At 42.3% G+C, this 21,140-nt stretch overlaps 1 protein-coding gene across 2 annotated transcripts in view; it reads right to left on the bottom strand.

Annotated features, from left to right (window-relative positions):
* The window catches only part of LOC141103561 (carboxyl-terminal PDZ ligand of neuronal nitric oxide synthase protein-like), a 184,318-nt gene that overhangs the window by 105,525 nt on the left and 57,653 nt on the right, over positions 1 to 21,140 (bottom strand). The gene's annotated exons all lie outside the window — the stretch shown is intronic.

Below are 21,140 nucleotides of genomic sequence, written 5' to 3'. Positions count from 1 at the left end.
GAGTTGCATGGTGTCCATTAGAAATGGCAGGCAGTATCCAATGCCGATTGCTGGACAACCAGCACCCAGACAGAAGTCAAACATGAAGCAACACATTTATCAGGGTACATGTGTTATATTCCTGTTTAATGTCCATCAAGACATTGTAGATTGAAATTTCACTTTAAAGTGCAGCATTTTTTTTTTTTTTTAAAGTTTTGGTTAGAGGTGGGGATAAAACCCCTGAAAAGGTTTCTTTTTTTGCTGTCACTGTCACACTGAGGAGATTTTCCTTCACTTCTTTTCTCAAGACATAACATGAAGGAAAAGGAGAGCTCTACAAAGTAAAGCCGGCCATAGACTGTTCGAACCTTGGCCAGTTCAGCAGGAGCCGGCAGGCTGAATGTACCCAAGTTGATCAATCACACCAGCTTTCCGGATTTTACATGCGATCACTAGCTCCTGTTTCACTCGCCGGGATTAATTTCCCTGTCAACACTCTCCCTGGTTGCAGGAAAAAAATTCACTCCACCTATGGCCGACCTAAGGAAAAATCTCTCTTGGGAAAAAGGGTGTCCCCTTTGGAAGATTTCCTTTCTGTTCATGACTCATCAAACCTAAACTTTCAGATTTCCGAAACGAAATATTTCAGTGTGCACATGTCTAATATATAAAAATATATATATATATCAACTTGGGTACAACCAGCCCGCCAGATTTTGTGTGTGATTATCGCTAGCGGCTATATATATATATAGCCGCTAGCGATAATCACACACAAAATCTGGCGGGCTGGTTGTACCCAAGTTGATATATATATATATATTTTTATATATTAGACATGTGCACACTGAAATATTTCGTTTCGGAATTTTGTTTTCGTCTGAAAAATAAATGTATTTAGTTACTCCCGAAATTCGTTTTTATTTATTTCGTTTTTCGTTAAAAATAGCATTCGTCCGAAAATCTAAAATAAGGTCGAATCTGTCATTGAAGGCTTATGGTGTCTGTCGAATGTTCAAAGAAGATTCGACGGAGCAGCTAAACTGTACGATGCCATATAGTTTACCTGCTCCGTCGAATCTTCTCAGAACTTTCAACAGACACCATAAGCCAAAGTACGTGTGTACTTAGTTCTAGCTATTATACTGCTCCTCCTCTTTGGTTACAATCAGCCAATAACATTCATCATCATTATTATTTTTATTTATCTTGGACTAATAGAGTTAAGGTTAGGCACATTCGACCACACGTTTGATGGACACAGATTGTTATTGTCATCATCATGTCGAATCTCCTATCTATATCGAACTGTTGCAGCAACGAAAACGAAAATAAAGCATTCGTTTATGTCTTTCGTTTTTCGGATTCTGCACTTTCAAACGATAACGAAAATACCTGAAATTCGGACGAAAACGAATGCACATGTCTAATATATATAGATATATATAGATAATATATCTATATATATAGATAATATATCTATATCTATATATATATATATATATATATATATATATATCTAGATATATATATATATATATATATATATATTATCTATACATCTATATATATATATATATATCCCAAACAGTGCTGCGCAGTACAGTACTGCATGGCACTGTTTGGGATATATAGATTTACTTAAAGTGTTATTAAACCCAGGACCCTGCATTCAGTAAATCTGGTCTCCCACAGTACACAAAACATGGAAATGCAATAGTTTTCCCCAACAGCCTTTAGAGCAGTCTTGTGACTTCTATCAGTGTCTGGTTAATCACTTGCTGTCCGCACTATAGCCGAATGACGGTTACAGTGCAGACCTACTTTGCCAGGAAGCCGTCATATGATATCCTCCCTTGCTTGAGCTCCCTGCGCGCCCCCCTGCAGGGCGCGCGCGGCATGCTTTGTGATCAGCGAGTCAATGAGACTCGGCTAAACACAGATCGGAGTAAGGGGTATCAATGAAGGAGACAAATTAAATTACCTATTTGCAAAATTTTATAACAAACTGTGAAAACTTTTTTGTTTTTTAATTTTCCGTATTTTTATTGTTTGTATTAGCAAAAAATAAAAACCCCAGTAGTGATTAAATACCACCAAAATAAAGCTCTATTTTTATGAAAAAATTATAAAAATTTAATTTGGGTGCAGTGTTGCATGACCCGCAATTGTCATTCAAAGTGTGACAGCGCTGAAAATTGGTCTGGGCAGGAGGGGGGTTTAAGTGCCCAGTAAGCAAGTGGTTAAAGCTTGTAGGAGGAGTTTTCATTCTCCCTTGATTGTCCCATAAGGCTGCAGGACCCCTGACCCTCTGTCTGGACAATGCTGATTGGCCCTGTGCTGATCACACGCACTCTCCCAAGAAAACGGCTTTGGCAATACACACCAAACTGAGCATGTGTAGCTTGCCCCAAGGCTCTGTTCTATCAGGGGATTGTTTGGGGACTGTGGAAGAAGGGGAGGATCAGAGAAGACAAAATCAAACAGCCTTTTTACACAATGCAGAGGATTAACCCCTTAGGTTCCACAGTGAGTATAACAAGCATGATTTACTTCATATACAGACTGATTTTACTGTTGTGGATTTAGTAACACTTTAAGTACACTTGTGGGAACACAAGAGATGTGAGCAGCAGTAGTGACATAAGTCCTATTTATGATATTGATAGGACAGATATTTGAAGTTGATTTGAATTATCATTAGTTTTATTTTTGAGTGTTTTTTGACACAAATCACATTTTTGATATGCAAGTTTTGATATACAATATTATACCCTCTCCTTGAGTGATTGCATTGAAGTTCTTTGGGTTTCATAATCGCTAGTGGCTGTTTTAGCTACTAGCAATAATCACTGTGTTTTCCTAGCGGGGACGGCTTCCACAGCAGGGAAAACACAATGGCTTGGCAGAAGGGATTTCCCTGTCAATACTGCCTGTGTTGATGGGGGAATCAAGCAAATTCCTTTCCTACAACTTGTGGTTGCAGGAAAGAAATTTGCTCGGTCTATGGCCAGCCTAAAACTCCACAGGTAGGAAACATCCAGCAATAAAAGTCTTATGCCCTGTACACACGACTGGACTTTCCAACAACAAAACCGTGGAATTTTGTTTGAAGGTTGTTGGCTCCAACTTGTCTTGCATACACACGGTCACACAAATATTGGCCAACAATTACGGACCTAGTGAGGTACTAGACGTACTACGTGGTTTTTCAACTCTTTAGCACCACTCTTTGGGGTCCTTCTGCTAATTTTGTGTTGGTAAAAGTTTGGCGAGTGTTGATTCTTTTTGCTTTTTTTATTTTGCGCCATTATTTTTATTATTCTTGATATCACTTGAAAAAAAAAAAAAGCCTTTGAAAATTAGTTTGCAATAACTCCATCAGTTTCACCAGCAAAGCAGCTTCATTATTATCCCATTAAAGAAGAAAAGAATTGTGCGCTGCATTCAGAGATTTCCTAATTTGCCACGTCACAAATGTTAATTCTCCATTACGAACGCTAGTTTACAAAACCGACCGCTTCTGAGCATGTGTGGACTTTTGTGCGACGGACTTGTGTACACACGATCGGAAAGTCCGACAACAAAAATTTGTTGGCGGAAAATTTGAGAACCTGCTAGCCAACATTTGTTGGCGGAAAGTCCGCCAACAAATGTTCGATGGAGCGTACACACGGTCGGACTTTCCGCCAACAAGCTCATATCCAACATTTGTTGTCGGAAAATCAGATTGTGTGTACGGGGCATAACAGTGGTTCAAACTGTTTCCTACTCTATTCAAAACAGAAAAAAGCAATCTGGACTTTAGATACACATAAGGTGACAAGAGGTGAAAGTAGCAGCAACCTCAAAATTGCAGAATACAGGAAGCAAGCAAGCAGATTGGCAACTTTCAGCTTACGACTTAAAAGAGAAGTACAGCCAAAGCTAACAGTCACCAGCTCTCTGGTCAGGGAGCACCGAGGACCAAGCGATCGGCGGTGTTTGATCGGATCGCTCAGTTCTCTGGTCTTAGAGCCAGCATCGGGCCAATGCTGCATCCATCTAGGCAAGTATGATTCCAAAAAAAATAATAATATTCCCAGACTTTTCTTTTAAACCTACTGTATTTTCAGCCAAACATTATTTTTACTGCATAAATATTTTTCACCTTTACTCTGTTACTGTGCCTTCGGGATCTCATTTGCAGAGCTAAGGTGTCGGATTTTCAAGCGCTGGAATGGAAAAACTTATAACCTTTCCAAGCTGCCAAGGACATTCATTCATTCCCTGGATTTGCTTATTTGAATCAATCAGCATCATCATTTTTGGTCTCCTGGCAGCTTGCCCTTAACAGACTCTATAACACAAGACCTCTCTAACAAGAAAATACATTAACTGGAGGAGTAGAAGCAGGCCTACATCCAATTCTTCCACTAGCTCCTCTCCCCGTGACCCTCTCCCCCTGGTCAGCGAATATCACGCCTTGTCCTCCCACACTAAAAAATTCTTCAGATTCCTTTGTAATACTAAAGCCTATTACAAGTCTTTAACCTCCCACCCTGACTTCTAACCTCCTTCTCTGTCCTTTTCCTACCCTCTCCACAAGTCTTATCTACAATTTCAGTTTTCATGATCCGCTTCTTGGCATTCTTTCAAAACCGGCAATATATTATACTTCAAAAAACGGTATGCTTAAAGAATGAAACACATTCTGTCCAGACAAAAGGATAGAAAACCTTTCAAAATAATAATGGTTACCAATTGTGCTAGACAGACACATGAGCTGATTTATAAAAACTGGAACTAATGTGGATCTATTACTTAGAAATGAACAAATACATTCACTGCCAACTGGGTGGGGCAACAAACATTTTCCCTGATGAAATGCAACTGTAGATTTGCCAAACTGCATCAAGATTCATGGAGAATCACAAACTGTACACATTTTGCCAATAAGGATTCATGATAACGCACTTGTTGATGAAGCAGAAAATTGCACTTTGGCTGAATAGCAAAACATTTGCCACACATTCCCTACTCACAGTAAATGATTCAGTCACATTGCCCTTACCAACCAAAAAGTAATCATAGTTTTACTGAGATCTATATGAAACAGCTTTGATGTTGATCCACTTTTCATAATTAAATCCAAATTGAAAGAAATCCATTGTTTTATGGTTATGATGGGAATGGGTTACAATCTGTCAGAATTCTCAATATCAAAAAACATGGAGGAACTTGTGCCAACATACCAATAACAATATATAGGAACTACTTTTTTGTGATGGCACTTTTTGGGCACCAATGTATATATAACATTTCTGACACAGCTTGTGTCATAAATTTTGGTATACACTGGTGCCTAAAAAAGTTCCACCCCAAAAACGTAATCTGTTAGTATTCTAGAATTCAGTATATTTTGTAGGGATGGAGATTTACTGACTCAGTCGGTTGTAGGTCAATGGTTAGGTGATGATGGGGTTGGATTGAAAGAGTTCTCTTCTGATGCATTCTGCCCCACTACACCAGAAGGAGATGGTGAGCCCTTTTTGGTGGCCTGGGCTGCTGCCTTTGGGTATGGCCTTGAGGTCATTTCCACGTGTACTAGTAGAGGTAGAAAAAGAGAGTGCCCAATACCTAAAGCAAATACAGCGGACACAGGTCATTCCAATCCTGGTGTCACAGACACACTCGTTTGGGATCTTTTCCTCACAACATCAAGTCAAATACATTGCCCCCGTGTACAAATGTAATCAGCTGTATAAGTTGATTGTTCACCTATGTGGGTCTTACTACTTTTATTATTTTTTTAGTGGGTGTCATCCCTTGGCTGTGGGTTATGTGGGTGGGGTCACTGGATCCCTCTGGGAGGTGCCTTTTTGAATGCATATTGGTGCATATATATATATATATATATATATATATATATATATATATATATATATATATATATATATATATATATATATATATATATATATATATATATAGGAAGCTGAAGGAGGCAACACTGCTGGGCTGAGGAAGAAGGTAATCCTTCGAAACGCGTCAGCGGCCCCTGAAATCTCCTCTGTTACCATCTGGAGTCTGTTGTCATTTAGATCAATTGCTGTCATCTGGAGATCATTTGTATCGCAAGTTTTCTTCCATACGTTTGTGAGTAGTTTTTTTACTTAATTTGTAATATAATAATAAAATATATCCAAGGATAAGGTTGGTGCGCCCTTTTTTTTCTTTCTTCTCCCGCAAATAGCAGCAGCCCCGAGGAAAGGGGAGTCTTTTTTCCCCCCAAAAAGCGTTTGCTTAAACATTTATTGCTACTTCCAATAAACAACCTCAAATCCACCTCTCAACTTGCATTTCATAAGACACTGGGTGCTCCCTCCTTTTCTACCTCTAATATTTCAGTCTATATTCCTCTTTATATCTCCTTCACTTCCTGTCCTGATTAAAATTTAGGGGAAATGCTACTAGAGCCATTGAAAACATTTCCAAATGAAGACACCTGTGAGAATATAAATTATAAGCAACAAAGACTATTCTTTATTCACACGTCTTTGTAACATGGGAGCCAATACTAGTTATTGCTCTGATACGTAAAGTGGTCAGCCACCATACTAACCAATAACTTGTACAGTACAAAGGAGGAAGATGATCCCCCACCGATCTATTGTACAAAAGAACTTTATTAAGGCTGGGTTCACACTGGTGCGACACGACAGCCGTCCTACTTTGGATCCGACTTTGCCCTGCGACATGAAGCCGGCATGTGTCCGACTTTCAATGAACGGGGATCCGACTTGGATCCCCGCCAATGCCGGCACTGTGTTTGGTATGAATCTTTAGGGGGGAACTCCGCGCCAAATTTTAAATAAAAAACCGGCATGGGTTCCCCCTCCAGAGGCATACCAGGCCCTTGGGTCTGGTATGGACCTTGAGGGGAACCCCCTACGCCGAAAAAACGGCGTGGGGGGTCGCCCCCAATCCATACCAGACCCTTATCCGAGCACGCAGCCCGGCCGGACAGGAATGGGGGTGGGGACGAGCGAGCGCCCCCCCCCCTCCTGAACCGTACCAGGCCGCATGCCCTCAACATGGGGGGTGGTGCCTTGGGGGAGGGGGGCGCGCTGCGGCCCCCCCACCCCAAAGCACCTTGTCCCCATGTCGATGAGGACAAGGGCCTCTTCCCGACAACCCTGGCCGTTGGTTGTCGGGGTCTGCGGGCGGGGGGCTTATCGGAATCCGGGAGCCCCCTTTAATAAGGGAGCCCCCAGATCCCGGCCCCCCACCCTATGTGAATGAGTATGGGGTACAGCGTACCCCTACCCATTCACCTAGGAAAAAAGTGTCAATTTAAAAAAAAACACTACACAGATTTTTAAAGCATTTTATTAGACAGCTCCGGGGGTCTTCTTCCGACTTCGGGGGTCTCTCCGGTTCTTCTCCACGCTCTCCGGATCTTCTGCCGGGCTCCTCTGCTCTCTTCTGCTCTTTTGCCGCTCTTTTGCTAAAGCGGAGGAGCCCGGTCTTCAATCTTCTGCCTTCTGCCTTCTGCCTTCTGCCTTCTGCCCTCTTCTCCTGATGTTGACACGACGCTCTCTGGGGCTAGAATGCTCTCTGTGCGCTCTGCTCTGACTTATATAGGCGGTGACCCCGCCCCCTTATGCCGTCACAGTCCCTGGGCATGCTGGGACTGTGACGTTTTAGGGGGCGTGGTCATCACCCGATGACCACGCCCCCTAAAACGTCACAGTCCCAGCATGCCCAGGGACTGTGACGGCATAAGGGGGCGGGGTCACCGCCTATATAAGTCAGAGCAGAGCGCACAGAGAGCATTCTAGCCCCAGAGAGCGTCGTGTCAACATCAGGAGAAGAGGGCAGAAGGCAGAAGGCAGAAGGCAGAAGGCAGAAGGCAGAAGGCAGAAGATTGAAGACCGGGCTCCTCCGCTTTAGCAAAAGAGCGGCAAAAGAGCAGAAGAGAGCGGAGGAGCCCGGCAGAAGATCCGGAGAGCGTGGAGAAGAACCGGAGAGACCCCCGAAGTCGGAAGAAGACCCCCGGAGCTGTCTAATAAAATGCTTTAAAAATCTGTGTAGTGTTTTTTTTTTAAATTGACACTTTTTTCCTAGGTGAATGGGTAGGGGTACGCTGTACCCCATACTCATTCACATAGGGTGGGGGGCCGGGATCTGGGGGCTCCCTTATTAAAGGGGGCTCCCGGATTCCGATAAGCCCCCCGCCCGCAGACCCCGACAACCAACGGCCAGGGTTGTCGGGAAGAGGCCCTTGTCCTCATCAACATGGGGACAAGGTGCTTTGGGGTGGGGGGCCGCAGCGCGCCCCCTCCCCCAAAGCACCAACCCCCCATGTTGAGGGCATGCGGCCTGGTACGGCTCAGGAGGGGGGGGGGGCGCTCGCTCGTCCCCACCCCCATTCCTGTCCGGCCGGGCTGCGTGCTCGGATAAGGGTCTGGTATGGATTGGGGGGGACCCCCACGCCGTTTTTATCGGCGTAGGGGGTTCCCCTCAAGGTCCATACCAGACCCAAGGGCCTGGTATGCTCTTGGAGGGGGAACCCATGCCGGTTTTTTATTTAAAATTTGGCGCGGAGTTCCCCCTCAAGAACATCTGAGCACAAGTCGCGTGCCAAAGTCGGATCATGCAAGACGGCAATCCGACTTTGATCCGACTTCAATGATAGTCAATAGACTGAAGTAGGATCAAAGTCGGACCAAAGTAGTACAGGGAGCATTTCTAAAGTCGGAACGACTTGTGTCGGACCAGTTAGGACGGCTCCCATAGGGAAACATTAAATTTCACACGTCATGCGACATGAGCTCCCAATGTCGGAGCGTTTGTCGGACCAGTGTGAACCCAGCCTAATGCATTGATCATTCCATAAACTGAACACTCAAAAGAGTTGATTTACTAAAAAACTGGAGAGTGTAAAATCTGGTGCAGCTGCGCATGGTAGCCAATCAGCTTCTAACTTCATCTGGTTCTTTTACAAAAAGTTTACTGAGATTTTCAAAGAAACAAAAAGATACAAATAGACTTTAAAAGACAATGGTATCAAAGTGCCAATGAGAGCAGTACAAAGGGTGCTGGGCGGTACGACAGAAACTACCAATGCAGCCAATACATCCAGAGCATGAACACGTGGTAATGCAAAAGAAACAACTCAAGTAAACAGAATTTGCACGTCAGACATGACCAGAACCACCCCCAACCCTGAGAGAGGGGGTGAGTTAGGTTTTCTGTACAAGCCAGGAAGAGAGAGGGGCTGGGGAACCCTCAAAACCGAAAAGAGAAAGACTGGAGGAAAAAAAAGGAGGAGGAAAGAATAGAGAAAAGAAGCAGATAGGAGAGGAGCAGGGATTGGGGGGGGTTGGAGAGGAATGGATACACCCATAGTTCTGTGGCAGAGAGTCATATCTATGCCATTACGTCAAAAGCAAGTGGCTTTCCAGGTTCAAAATGTCATTAGACGTGAGCTTCTCATGGACCATGGTCCCCATGAGGCGATCTTTAAAGGATGAGTTCACCTTTAAAAAAAAAACTATAATAAATGCACATTTTTTTGCAGGTAAAAAAAAAAAATGCTTTTATTATTTTTTTTTTGTTAGGGACCTGTAAAGCATTGCACCCACAATCAGTAGATCGTGTGTGTACTGCCATGGTCCTGCAGGCTGTCAACACAGGGGATCGGAGGGGGGGGCTGGTGCATATGGAGCATGTTACACCTTGAATATATGTGTGTAACATGTTAGAGAAGGACAAAGGAATGGATGAAGGAATTGTTAACGTTAGGCCTTGGCCAATGTCTGGCGGGACGCTAACACAAATACCACCCACCTCTGTCTAACTTTAGCTAGTTCAATTAACCACTTGCCTACTGTGCACTTTCACCCCCTTTCTGCCCAGGCCAATTTTCAAATCTGTCACACTTTGAATGACAATTGTGCAGTCATGCAACACTGTACTCATATGACATTTTTATCTTTTTTTTTACACAAATAGAGCTTTCTTTTGTGGTATTTAATCACCACTGGGTTTTTTTTTTGCTAAAAAGGCAGGTAATTTTTCTCCACTGATGTGCGCTGATAAGGGTTAACTGATGTGCGCTGATGAGGCTGTACTGATGTGCGCTGATGAGGCTGTACTGATGTGCACTGATGAGGCTGTACTGATGTGTACTGATGTACACTAATGGGGCTGCACTGATGGACACTTTTAGGTTTTAAAGCCCACCAAAAGGCCCACGTTTGCATACCATCAGCGGGAAGAGGTTACTATGCCTGGGATTCCATTCAAATAGCAGGTCGGGGGGGGGGGGGGATCAAATTAAGGAACCCTGCACCAAGCCAAATACAACTGGGCATTTGGACTTTATTTACTTTTTGGGCATATTTTGATCTCATAGTATGGGGTCTGTTTATCAAAACAGTCCCCCCTTTGCTCTATATTACGATTTGCTATTTATTTGTTTGCACTAAGTACATGCAGTTCACATTTTAGCATTTATTTATGTGGCATTGGCAAGCGCTGTTTGCACAATAGGTTTGTGCGTGTCTAGCAATTCACATATTTTTGGAATAGCAGCTGCCATTTAATTTAATTGAATCAGTTTGGCGCGGGCGTATTAATTTACATAGTTTGCACAAATGGCATGAACCGAATGCATAATATTTGTAACTTACTGGGAGTTGGGATTGATAAGTATCCTTTCTCCACCAATGTACGCAGGTGTGTACGTTTTCAGCCTTCCTGTTTGAGAACGGATTATACCAACAGAGCCAACTAGAAATTAAATGGGCCAACGCAAATTTATATTGTCTAAAAAAATTTAAAAAAGGAACTTCCATTTGAAAAGCTATTGAATACATTTCAATAGCTTTTCAAATGGAAGTTCCTTTTTTAAAAAAAAAAAAAAAAAAAAAAAAAAAAAAAACAGAGGAAGCTTCTCCTGGAAAAATCCTGTTTAAACACTTACAATCTGTGGAAGCCACCTGCAGCCCACTGCAACAACACTAAAAGCGCATTATACCTTGAAAACAGCAGTGTTGTGTGCGGTGTACTCCCAAAAGGAGAACAAAGGATGTAAAAAAATATAAAGCACGCCCGAGCATCCTAGTCCCAAAGCAAGCAGAGCAATTTCCTGACATGTTATTAAAAATACCAACTGCCTATTAGCCACTGCACAGTAATCGGTCTAAACAAATTAAATGGCAAATCAAGTTTTCCTTTACACTCTCTTTTAAAGTATGAATTCTCGGATAATACAAGGTGTGTCAGAATTAAGAGGAATTTATAACTTAAGCCTCATACAAAAATGAAAAATATCAAACAAATGATTGTCCGTTATGTTTTTACATGCTAGTCTCATATTGAAAATGAAGAGGTTACTAAAGTTACAAAAATTCTCGTACGACAGAATACAACTTCGGGAGTGATGTATTTTTTAATTGTAATGTATTCTTTTGTTTGTGAGCATGCGTCGTCTTGGTCACTCCATTCTTTCTGGATGAATACTGTACGGATTAAACAAAAATCGTTAGTTCTGGTATCGCACAAGAAAATTTTTTGTGCTTGTCCCTTCAGACTTTGCATGAACTTTCATGATCATCTACCAACGATCGGATTATCGTACGATCGAAAGCGGTATTTGTTTGTCTTATCTCCCCATTGTGTGTACTAGATTGTAAGCTCTAACATACAGGGCCCTCTGAGCCCTCCTGTATTGATTTGTATTGTAACTGTACTGTCTGCCCCCATGTTGTAAAGCGCTGTGCAAACTGTTGGCACTATATAAATCCTGTATAATAATAATAATCAGCGTTTGCATGCTGGTTTTCCAGCGTGACGAGTTGACATCACTGGCACATGCGCTCTGAAGGTCTGGCATACCTTGCCGGAACTTCAGAGCGTTGTGTCAAAACCAAGGGCTCCCACACGCATGCGCAGGAGTGACATCATCGCGGTTCTGGCCTAGCACACAGCCGTAGCGCGCAAACTCAGAAGAAAGACAGGGGGAAGATGTCAGCCCTCAGCAGTGACAGCTCGCCATGAGAAGGCTTCATTCTAAGGTAAGTATTCCATAATGTCCTAGTATGCAATGCATATCAGCTGGTTCAACAAAAACTGGCCGACATTGGAACTGTGTGTACACCAGCCTGTCTGTCAGAGGCCGGCCTAACAGCCATGCTAGAAAACCAGCATCTTATTGGCATCCGATCAGTGCTGGCAGCCAATAACTGCAAGCGCTGACCGGTTTGTTCTTTCTTGCGGGGGGGGGGGCAGTCCATCTGTCAGAACACAATAGCTCAGAGGGGAGATTGCTGGACTAACATCCTTTTTTTTCATCCCGCTGGGTTGAATGAAAAAAAAAAAAAAAAAAAACAATAGTGTATACCAGGCTTAAAACTTTTCACGAACAGGCTTGTTGTAAAATGTCCGCTCGATCAGCAAAACCAGTGCTGATCAGTGTATTCTGACAGAGGGGGAGTCCCACTGTCAGAATACAATGACACAGAAGGGAGGATTTCCTCTTTAAATGTGTGAATAGGGGAACCGGCCCAATTTTTTTTTCATAAAAAAAACTGAATAATGTATGGCCAGCTTAAGTCTGGCTAATGCTAATGCCTGCTTTTATTTCCTGTAGAGTAGACTCTGGGCTTCTTCCAGGCAGCTATGGTTTGTTTGGAGGCCAAATGGAGAAAGATTGGCAATTTCTATTGGGAAACAGTTAATCCTGGAAATGTATGGTGTAAGAGGGCTGTCCAAGGGTCCCGTGAAAAAAGGTTTGACTGAGGCTAAATATTCTAGACAAGATTTGTTTTGGATAGGTCCATCAAAGATGCATGACATCACCTAGTTGACCACAGTCTTTCAAACATCTGTCACTGTAGGCCCAAACAGTTTTGCTATATGAGTGGGCACCCAATACTTCCTAAATAGAACCTTATAAGCAGATTCCAATAACAGTAGTTATTGAAAAAACGTTTTGCTACACTAAGGGCCAGTTCACACCACATGCAGTCCAGTGCGTTTTTTTTCTGCATCAAAAACGTATAGAAAGTAGGTTATATGGTTTTCAATGGCATAGTTCACACCAGTACTTGCAGTTCCAGTAAAAAAAAAAAATAGAACATGCTGCATTTTTCCTGCACTGGACTGTATTGGAACGCTGTAAAAAGCATCAAAAACTCACGGGAACGCCCCAGAACGCACCAAAAACGCACTGGGTAACCATGTTCTTATTTAAAGTTAAGGAAAAAAAGGGGGGGAAAAATGCACCGGACTGCATCAAAAATAGACCAAAAGCGCATCAAAAACGCACTTGAACGCATCAAACATGCTCATGCAAAAAAGCAGCTGGAGTGCAGCTGGAGTGCATCCGGACTGCGTTTCTATGGTGTGAACTGGCCCTTAGCCAGACCATGATCCATTCCTCTATACCTTGCTTCTTTCATACAGGCAAATGTCTTCAAGCTCAGACAGAGAAAACACTGAGTCTAGGTAGGTTATGACCATAGGGAAAAAGGGGGACCTTTTGAATTTTTTTAAAGTGGCAAGTAATTAAACTGGTCCATGTTCACCCAATTCTTCTCATTGTAGTACATGTACAATACATACCGCCAATAAAGAAGAAAATTTCTCTAAATCCAAGTTTATCTCTTCCTTTATCAAAAGCATTATGGATTTCCCTTTCATGATTTCATCATGGAGATGCAGCGGCTGTACGATGACATCTGCCCATCTGATAGGTACGTAGGGACAGGTGTACAGCTCATAACCCAGACCTGCATGCCGGTCATACACAGATGTTGGGGTGTGTCTGTACAGCAGCTACACCTTCAATCACTAACATACTGTGGGTTGCCTGCACGCAACTTCGGAACCACAAACAAGCACAAAGAAATGCCTCATTTTTGCTGTATGGCCTCAGCACCCATGTGAATGAGGCCTATGAAGGATCTGAGTGATCTTCATGCATATTATTAACTGCATCTGCATAACTATTTGGGTTTGTGGTCAGCTCTCTTAAGAGTCATTAAAGAATATGTAAACCCAACAGATCATATTCCTGGTATGTGCCTGCTGTACTATATACCGTATATACTCGAGTATAAGTCGTTCCGAGTATAAGTCGAGGTCCTAATTTGCACAGCTACTGTAAGTGGAAAAGAGGGTCAACAATGCCTATTTGCAGCCTCACTGTGCCCATTTGCAGCCATAGGTCCCCCGAACTTCAAACTCGGTAGTTAAGGGTTCCTAGATGCCTCCTAGCTGCAGCCAAAATTTGGGGTCTCTGAACCCAAAGGGTCCCAAAATGACATTGCTGCAGATGGACACAGTTGACTGAATTTGGGGCCCCGTATCTTGGGGTCACTTAGTGCTAAGAACCCCAAATTTGGTGTGCAAACCAAGTGGAACTAGCACCATAAAATATCCAAAGCTGGGGTTTCTAGCACTAAGTGGCCCCGAGATACAGGGCCCCAAATATCATTTCAGAAAATGTCAAGCACTTTTCTGTAGCAGAGAATGACATTTTCCGAACCGGCTTTGGGGCTCCGTATCTCGGGGCCACTTGGTGTTAGGAACTCCATCTTTGGATATGTTATGGTACCACTGGGTTTGCACACCAAATATGGGGTTCCTAGCACTAAGTGGCCCTGAGATACGTGGCCCCAAAGTCGGTTCAGAAAATGTCAAGCACTTTTCTGCAGCAGAGAATGACATTTTCCGAACTGATTTTGGGGCCCCGTATCTCCGGGCCACTTAGTGCTAGGAACTCCATCTTTGGATATGTTGTGGTACCAGTTCCACTGGGTTTGCACTCCAAATTTGGGGTTCCTAACACCAAGTGGCCCTGAGATACAGGGCCCCAAATTCGGTTCGGAAAATGAAATTTTTTGCTGCAGAAAAGTGCTTGACTCGAGTATAAGTCGAGGGGGGCACTTTCAGCACAAAAAAATGTGCTGAAAAACTCGACTTATATTCGAGTATATATATGGTACTTGTATAAATTATATCCTGTTAGCTTTGTATTGCTTCCTTTGTGTGAAATACCTGGTGCTCCTGTCAGTCCGTCTGCTTTCCTATTAAAAAATGACCACACTAGGCATGAGAACACAGGTCAGTTCTCTGGCTGTGCTGAGAACTCAAAAACAAGAGCACCAACCTTGTGCATTACCACAATACATTTTAATTTGTAATGAAGTGCTAGGTCAGTGCACCCTTCTCTTGCTATTGTTTTACAGTCCCAAGGATACCCATTATCCTGAAAGGGGACAAGACCACTGGCACAGAGGGAGGACACTTATACTATACACCTCCAAGCCCACCACCCAAGCGCAGGAGAATAGCTTTTGGGTGTGCAGAGAACTCAGCCTGCTCTCCTACAAGCATCAGACTTGTGCTGACACACCCCCTCCCCTGCACAGCCATTCACTGGGAAGATCAGTGTGTTGCTGTTTCTCCTCCCTCAGCTCTCTGAGCTCCTTATGCAGCTGAGAACAGAGGGTATGTGATCACTTATTTAAAAAAAAAATAAAACAAAAAGGAATTTGTAATGAGTGGACTTAAATTCACACTTCACATACAGCAGTATAGCAGGTCAGCATCAATAAAACAAATTATTATTTTGAGAATAAAAAAGTCCCCTTTCTACCATAAATAAATAAATGCTATTTCCCAATTTGGATCATACAGTCTATGGCTACCATTCATTAATATAGGGACTCTTGTTTTTAGGACTCCGACATACTGGATTCATTGTTATACATTTTGCTACATTTTCTAGCACAGACAAAATGTGTGGACAGAAGAAAATATATGGTTTTAAAAAGGAATTATATATTCTAGCATCTTGCATTGTAGTGCTTTGGAAATGTCTGCAAGCTGCATTTTGGGTATGTATAGGATTATTTTTAAATCAATGTTAATACAACAGTTTTAAAGCTGAACGCTAACCACAAAACACCTTAACTTAAATATATTCTACAATAACTAAAAGAAATATAAATCCACTAAGTGCATCAAATTTTTTTTGCAAAACCAGATATTACTATATAAAATTTGCAGTGACATTATCAACATGCAGCACATCTATACAAAATGATTATAAATCACACAAAGTTTTAATTTCATCAACACATACTGATAAAATTGTTTCCACCAAGTTATCTCCTTATATCACATAAGGTAAAAAAAAAAAAAAAAAAAAAGCAATAAAATGATTGTTCCTCTTAAATGATTGACAGCAGAGCATAAACAGAACAAAAAAGGGAAGTCTGCAAAGTTCTGACCTGTTGTATAAATAATTCTTCCATATGTTCCTGCTAGGAAATCATACACAATGTGCACTTTATTGGGGTATTTTTTTGAAGCTGCATTAGGTTATGTGAATTGGATGGTTTATTTACATACATTGCTTTTTTCAATCATTTTTAATAGCTTTCAAAAGGAGGTAGAACAGTAGTGCCCATGCAACGGCAGTAGATCAACATACTGAGGTTTCATTGGAGTCAAAAGTAAGCTATGATTGGAGTACAGCAGTTAGTTGTCAAGGACCTGTTTAGGAGGTTTTGAACTGCCCTCCATGGGGACAGCCTGGTATAGATACTCGTGATGGGAAGAGGGGTTTTCAAGAGGGAGCAGTAAGGCTGGATTCACACCTATGCAGTTTTAGTGCTTTTTGCATTTTACAGATTTGCACTACAGAACGTGTCCCATAGGAAACCATGTTAAATGGACTGTAGTGCAAATCTGCAAAATGCAAAAAGCACTAAAACTGCATAGGTGTGAATCCAGCCTTAAGGGCGAGAGGAAGGGGTGAGGAGGTAAGTAGAAAAATGGAACAGGAGGTCCCCTTCACAGGTTCAGGACTGAGGAAATAACTATAGATAGCTAAGACTTGAGGGATTCAGAGAGGGAAGGGCATAATTGATCCAGAATTCCCAAACCTTGGGAATTGAATTCTGCGAGTCTTTAAGGATACTGAAGTTTCTCATTTGTGACAATCAAATTAATGCACTTTCTTACTTCCAGTAGAGTTGACACTGGTTAACTTCCAGGTAGCTATGGTTTGTTTGGTGGCCAAAAAGTGCAAGTTGGCCAATTTCTGTTTGGAAACAGTCCTGGCAGGGTATGGTGTAAGAGGGCTATCCAAGTGTCCCCTGAAATGATCATGTGAAATAAGGTATGATTGAGGTCAAATATACTAGACCATGAGATTAGTTTTGGACAGGATCACCAAATACACATGACATTGCACCGCTCCAAAAGGTCCAATGAGAGAAGAAATTGGGGAGCCCTTTGGTGCTGTATGTGGATGGTTATTGGTTGAAAATGTATAGAGATGAAAAAGAAGGAAAAAAAACTAACATTTGGTGATGCTGTGAATGACCAAGTGGCATGTTAGACGCAACCTTCTGATCATGTGTGTGTGGGTGTGACAAATGCCTGTGTCTCCACAAAAGACAAAAGGTAGGTCACTCTCAATGTCTTGGGGAACCCAGTTGTAGGTTCTCATGGGATATACAGTATAAGGAGAGTGATTGGTTTAGAGAGGAGAAAAAATTCCTGTCAACTGTTCAAACGGAAGAAGAGCCTGTGGTAATGCGTGTTGACATTTAGAAATGGGTTTACGTTATAATTTTTATTTGGAACAGCAGCTGGCTCTCATCCTCACCCACGCGCTGTGAGACGAAGCCAGTTAATGAGGCAGCTTGGTGGATCCCGACAATATGGTTGCGATCCTCATAAAAGCGTGGACCAGCTGTGTGATGTCAGCTGATAGCCAGTGATAGCCCTCTAGCAGCTGACCGTGGGTCACAGTAGTGCATTTGGCCATACTTCTCTTTTAAAAAAAAAATTTAAAGGGTTAGTTCACCTTTAACAGTCAGGGTTCCCTTAAATTTCAAAGAATGTAGGCCAAAGCTGCATTAAAAAGAAGCCTTTTTGAAATTTCCTACAGCCTGTAATGGCTCCAACCCAAGTTATTGTAGGAACAGTGCAGCTGTTGGGACAAGTGCCCTCTATAGTGCCATGGGAGAAGGCGTCACGCTGTTCTTATATGCTGTACACTTGAAGTTTACTCTCTCCCATTCCCTTTGACAAGCTCAGGGGCTGCAAGAGGAGAGAGTACACGCTGTGCACATGTGGTCCAAAAGAACCAAATGCGCACTTTCTCCCGTGGCATTAGGGGGCGCTGGTCTCAATGGCTGCGCCGTTTCTACAATAACTCAGGATGGAGCTATTGTTCGCTGTAGAGGATTTTAGGAAGGATTCTTTTTAATGAGGTTTTGACCTACATTCTTTAAACTGAAAGAGAGCCCTGGCTGGAAGGCATGTTTAGCACACTATGCTGCTAAATGGAACAGCGTAGTGTTTTTTTTTGGTAAAGGTGAACTTACACTTCAGAGCACAAGACGACCAGAGGCCACACTGTGCATCCGCCAGGGACCCCGTAGTGCCTATGCACCGGCCAAACACAGCGCGGGTGCATATACATTCTGGGCTCCGTATGCACTGGCCAAACACACATGCCAGCAGGACAGCGCCAGTGGCCCCTACTACCACGCGCATTTTGGGCAGAAAGATGGAGGGACAAAGGAACTAGAAGACACAAGGACATCAAAAATGTAAGTATTTGTTAAACAAAAAAAAAAAATACATTTGATACTTTTGGTAGTTTTACCACTAGGGTTTAAAGCGACAATCATTTTCCACTGAAGTGATAAGAAAAATTCTTCTCAAACAAACAAAATTCTAACCGTGAAAGTGGCTTTCGTTCAGAATTTTTACAAATTTGCTTCCTAAACGCGAACGTAGAATTTGAAGCATTGGCATGGCAATCAAATACATTTTGTGGGTTTTCATACAAACCTTTTCAAGTCCATAGTGGTACTACTATCGAAAATGTCGACATTTTTACTGAATTTCCATATGAGCGTTCAAAGGAATTTCTATTGGTGTTTGGCCAGCATTGTGCAAAGGATTAAAAGGTGTTTTTATTGACATTCAGATTATTCTAACTTCATAATTAAAGGATAAAGGCCTCAAACTATCTTGCTTAGGACAATATATGTATTAACAGCAACTAAATCCCAATCTATTTCTATTCTTGCAGTATGTGAATGGCTGGGTGAATGATTACCTATGATTAGTAAGGCGTTTACTTCATAAACATTGTGATTCGTAAGGGATTAGAGCAGTAAACACCTCACTGATCACCTTTCACCCAAAAGCAATATATCATCAAGTTCTATTGTTTTGGAAGAGTCGGACAGATGAAGAGCAGCTTAGTTTCTGGAAATATCCAATGGGACCTTGATATACAACTTATATCTCCGTACATCCTCATCTACTTCAGCCCCGGAAGGATTTGCCCCCTTAACGACCAGGCTATTTTTTGTGATATGACACTGCATCACTTTAATGGACAATTGCACGGGATGTGCAACGTTACACCCAAACAAAAATTATGTCCTTTTTTTACCACAAATAGAGCTTTCTTTTTGTGGTATTTGATCACCTCTGCTTTTTTTTGTGCTATAAACAAAAAAAGAGTGACAATTTTGAAAAAAAAAAATAAATAAATACATTTTTTAACTTTCTTCTTACTTTCCGCTATAATACATATCCAAAAAAAAAAAAATAAATAAATAAATTATATTATATATATATATTTTCATTCTTCAGTTTAGGCCAATATGTATTCTACATATTTTTGGTAAAAAAAAAAAAATAAATAAATCGCAATAGGCATATATTGATTGGTTTGTGCAAAAGTTATCGCATCTACAAACTATGGGATAGATTTAGGGACTTTTAATTTTTTTTATTGTTTCTACTGGTAATAACGTCGATCTGCAATCTTTAGTGGGACTGCGACATTGCGGCAGACAAATCTGACCCCAAATTACACTTTTTGGGGACCAGTGACATTATTACATTGATCAGTGCTATAAAATTGCACTGATCGATGTATAAATGACACTGGCATGGAAGGGGTTAACACTAGTGGGCGATTAAGGAGTTAAATGTGTTCCCTCAGCGTATTATAACTGTGGGGGGGGGGGGGGGCTGCCTGGGACATGACAGAGAGCTGTTCCCAATCACTGTGAACAGCAGATCTCTGAGATGTCCCGTCAAAACAGGGACCCGTCTTGTTTACAATGACAGATCCTTGTTTTGCCTCTGTGTACAGCGATCGCGGGCAGCAGACATTGAGTCTGCCGGACCCGCGGGCGCGTCCCTGCAATCTCACATGCACGGACCAACGTATGGGTATGTCGGTTCACGCAGGAGAGCCGACTTGTCGCAGTATAAGTGCAGTGGCTGGTCAGCAAGTGATTAAAGTACAGAGAAGAGTGGGCATTTCAAATCCCAGTCTTAGTCCGTAGGGTTCAATATTGAGTTGGCCCACCCTTTGCAGCTATAACAGCTTCAACTCTTCTGGGAAGGCTGTCCACAAGGTTTAGGAGTGTGTCTATGGGAATGTTTGACCATTCTTCCAGAAGCGCATTTGTGAGGTCAGGCACTGATGTTGGACCAGAAAGCCTGGCTTGCAGTCTCCGCTCTAATTCGTCCCAAAGGTGTTCCATCAGGTTGAGGTCAGGACTCTGTGCAGGCCAGTCAAGTTCCTCTACCCCAAAGTTGATCATCCATGTCTTTATGGACCTTGCTTTGTGCACTGGTCCAAATCATTTGGTGGAGGGGGGATTATGGCGTGGGGTTGTTTTTCAGGGGTTGGGCTTGGTCCATTAGTTCCAGTGAAGGGAACTCTTAAAGAATCAGCATACCAAGACATTTTGGACAATTTCACGCTCCCAACTTTGTGGGAACAGTTTGGGGATGTCCCCTTCCTGTTCCAACATGACTGCATACCAGTGCACAAAGCAAGGTCCATAAAGACATGGATGAGTGAGTTTGGGGTGGAGGAACTTAACTGGCCTGCACAGAGTCCTGACCTCGACCAGGCCTTCTCACCCAACATTAGTGCCTGACCTCAAATATGCTCTTCTGGAAGAATGGTCAAACATTCCTATAGACACACTCCTAAACCTTGTGGACAGCCATCCCAGAAGAGTTGAATCTGTTATAGCTACAAAGGGTGGGCCAACGCAATATTGAACCCTACGGACTAAGACTGGGATGCCATTAAAGTTCAT

Source organism: Aquarana catesbeiana, linkage group LG07 (assembly GCF_042186555.1).
Source record: "Aquarana catesbeiana isolate 2022-GZ linkage group LG07, ASM4218655v1, whole genome shotgun sequence".
NCBI lineage: Eukaryota > Metazoa > Chordata > Amphibia > Anura > Ranidae > Aquarana > Aquarana catesbeiana.
Note: the sequence above shows the minus strand (reverse complement) of the source record. Positions and strands in the feature narration are given on the sequence as shown.